The sequence below is a fragment of the Euprymna scolopes genome, chromosome 45 (assembly GCF_053919585.1).
Source record: "Euprymna scolopes isolate OS-2025 chromosome 45, ASM5391958v1, whole genome shotgun sequence".
NCBI classification, from domain to species: domain Eukaryota; kingdom Metazoa; phylum Mollusca; class Cephalopoda; order Sepiida; family Sepiolidae; genus Euprymna; species Euprymna scolopes.
The window spans coordinates 24,341,488-24,345,144 of record NC_136526.1 but is presented as its reverse complement, the minus strand read 5'-3'; the positions used below and the strand labels follow the sequence as shown (position 1 = coordinate 24,345,144).

The window sequence follows — 3,657 nt, the reverse complement described above, 5'->3', positions numbered from 1 at the left end:
TACCCAAACAGTGACCACTTGTGTATCCAGTAAACGTTTCATACCATGTGAAAGGTTGTTTTTTCAAAAGTTATAAAAACAACATTATGTGAGGTGGGTACAATTACTAAGAGAGTCGGTAACATGGTATATATCATCCAAGGACCAACATGTACCCACAAACGTCACCAGAACCAACTAAGAAACAGCCACAGTCCACCATTAGAAGATGAGCCGATAGACACTGTCTTCGAAACTTTTGATCTTGAACCTCCTCCACCAACACCTAAACTACAGCAGTCGTTCCGTAAGAAAAGGTTACCGAGCCATTGATGGTAAACCCTAAAAGGAAGAGGTACTGGCAGCTTTTACAAACAAAAAGCTTGGGAGGGGTGTGTTGAAGACGCCTCTCCATGGGATTAATGGGCTATCTCATGACGTCACTTCCTCTGGTGACGTCACTTCTGGTATCGATTACCGGTTGCCGGCAGTCAGAGATTGGTACGCGGCCAGGGATGTCGTGTGCAAACGCTCTACAGTTGAGGAATGGTATTGCTCAACCTGCTTTTGCATGTAATATATGTGAATACATGTTCGTTTCTAAAAATCCCGTGTTCCTTCGTTTTATTACCATTTAATCACATAACAGATACAGTGCTTTAATGTTCACATGATACAGTGCTTTAATGTCCACATGATACAGTGCTTTAATGTTCACACGATACAGTGCTTTAATGTTCACATGATACAGTGCTTTAATGTTCACACGATACAGTACTTTAATGTCCACATGATAAGAATGCTTTAATATTCACACGTTAGAGTGCTCTAAAATATATAAAAGTTATTGTGCTAAAGAAACTACAACTAGAACTAGCTCCTATACTCACAAAGCTAGTACTTCAAAGAGAAATGCTTCCCATTTCTTTGGAAAACTTTGTCCAGTATTTTATCATGTTAGAGATTGGTCTCTTGTATCTTAGTATGGACGGATTAGTTTCCTGTGTGCCATTAGTAAGTTGTTTGAATCTGTAATATAACAACAAGCACAAGTAATCTACTTCAAAATGGATTTCACATCAAGGAACCATCCAGGGCCGAACCTAATCTTTATCAATAATCTTTAAAATCATATTCTCAGATTATTTGTTGATATCTAGGCTGGAAACAGAATTGTCTATGACAGAAATTCGATGGAAATCATTGCTGAAAATTCCTCCTCCTCCTCCTCCTCCTCTGATGCAGAACAATTGATACAATGGTGAAAAAGTAGCTTTTTTTACAAAATAAACTGAGATTTTGTCGATAATTTTGTCTCAATTTAAATGAATGGCTCTCCCCTTGAAGAAGCCACATATTTTAGTAAGCTCTTAGGATTTTCACTCCAGACTCTAAACAAAGGGCTTACATCAAATTCGTTGCTAACGTTGCTGGAAAATAGTTGAATCATTTTACCACCCCCAGCTTGTACGTAACCTCTGTATAAAAGTCAGATTTAGTACAAGGTTGAGTACTATTGCCACATCTGGTGCGATTATTCAAAATGAAGTTTTAAAAAAATCATCATATTGTAATTCATGATGCATTTACAGAATTTTTATTTTTGATATATCTCTTTTATGTTCATCAAACCTTTTCTTGAGTTTAGGTTGAGTTTCACCAATGTACATATGATGGCAATACTTGCATAAATGACTGCATCAGATGTGGGATTTTTTGGAAAAGGTTTTATTGTTTTTAATGCTTCTTTCATAGTTGCTGATGTTGTTTGTATTGTTGGAATTCCTAGATGATTTAGCATTTTATGATTTATTGCATTATTGGAATGGGTAAGTAAATGAATGTGTTTTTGTCCGCTACATGTGATTTATGTTTCTTGTTTCCGCAAAATATTTTTGTATCTTTTTTCTTTGCATTAAATATGAAATATGTAGAGTATTGCAATGTTTTGAGTGAATTTTTTAAGAATTTGAATTTTTTGTCAATATATTCTGGACTAAAAATTCTGAGTGCATTTAGAAAAACTGATTATAATTTTTGTTTTGATTTTGTGAGTAAAAATATACGCAGTCATATTTGTGTAGTTGCACAACACGATTTGAATGCTACTTTATTATTGAGTTTTATTATATGTCCGGATACGTCGAGTTATTTTTTTCTATTTCGTAGGTAAACTTTATGAAGGTTCGAATGTGTTTGATTTGTATTTAATATTTTCTGTTTTTGTATTTTCCGGAAGAAAAATTAAAATGTCGTCAACATTTCTACAATATTTAATGTTAGTGGATAATTTAAATTTCAATGGGTTGGCTTCTAAGAATTCTAAAAATCAACATGCTAGCACTCCACGAAAAGTGAGTACTAGCCTGTAGAGAGTCCCAATTTTTATTTATAGAAATTATTGTTTTTTTTTGTTTTTTTTTTTGGCCAGAGATTAAATCACGCATTTCTGCTTCAGATACATATCCATGACAAGAGTTGCTTTCTTAGAGTCTCGAACCCTCAATATCTGCGAGAGAAAGATGAAACTTTCAGGTCATGAATGCATAAGTTCAGTCATCATAACACTGCAATTTACGATTCCTTCTGATTCATTTTGGCAGAATAAAAACTTCGGGACATTACTTTTGGAAATACCTCTAGTATAAAGATATTTATTATATTTAAGTTTCGTGTAGTTTTGTTTGTTCGTATGTTTGTTTCGGGGATGCTGATCGTGTTCATTAGTGGCATTAGAATATTGGTAATATTCATAATGCTATAAATGCTATATATTACCGGGTTCACAGGGATGTCCGACTTATGAGTTTTCAGGATGTCATATAGTGTGGAAGTATCGGGATCGTAGTCAACATATTTTTTTTATCTTTCTTTCTAAGGTTTTGAAGATTTATTAAAAGTTTTAATGTTTTTGTTTATAGTCTTTATTTTCATCTGCTAGTTCTATAGATATCTTCTTTAAATGTGTTTTCTATATAAATACTATATTATCACCTTTATCTGTTGGTGATATATATCTCTTCAGGTAGTAGCGAATCATTGGGTTGAGTAACGGCATCTCTCTCTCTCTCTCTCTCTCTCTCTCTCTCTCTCTCTCTCTCTCTCTCTCTCTCTCTGTCTATCTGTTTCTCCTTCTCACATCCTCTCTAACACACAATATATATATATGTATATATATATATATATGTGTGTGTGTGTGTGTGTGTGTATTTGTGTGTGTGTGTGTGTATATTTGTGTGTGTGTGTGTGTGTGTGTGTGTGTGTGTGTGTGAACAGAGAGCGAGCAAGGGAGAGAGGCGAGGAGAGACAGCAACGGTGAAAGGAAGACGAAGCAAGAACGTGAGAACAAAATGAATTCAAGGAAGAACATGGTGTAGGGGAAGGGGCTAAAACGTTTGCATAAATTATAAACGTTGGACCTCATTGTATGCAAATGAGAGAGACAAGTAGATAGAAATAGAAGAAAAAGAAACATAGAAGAATATAGTCAGAGAAAATGAAAGACGAGAGGGACAGGCAGAGGGAGGTAAATATGTGCCACTCCAACTGCCGCAGCATCAAAGCCACACCCATTGGAAAGAGCTTAATGCCTCATTCTCTAACCCTAACTTCCTTTCTGATTGCCCTTTCTCTTTTTTTCTCTTCACACGCACATACACATAGGTATAGATATATATA

The 3,657-nt window shown here is 35.0% G+C and overlaps 1 protein-coding gene across 1 annotated transcript in view; it reads left to right on the top strand.

Annotated features, from left to right (window-relative positions):
• Positions 1–3,601: 3,601 nt before the first annotated feature.
• Positions 3,602–3,657, top strand: part of LOC145269295 (matrilin-1-like) — a 41,275-nt gene continuing 41,219 nt past the window's right edge. Inside the window, exon 1 of the mRNA XM_080124982.1 lies at positions 3,602–3,657. This exon is cut by the window's right edge and continues 235 nt beyond it. The gene's annotated coding sequence lies outside the window, so the exon portion shown is untranslated.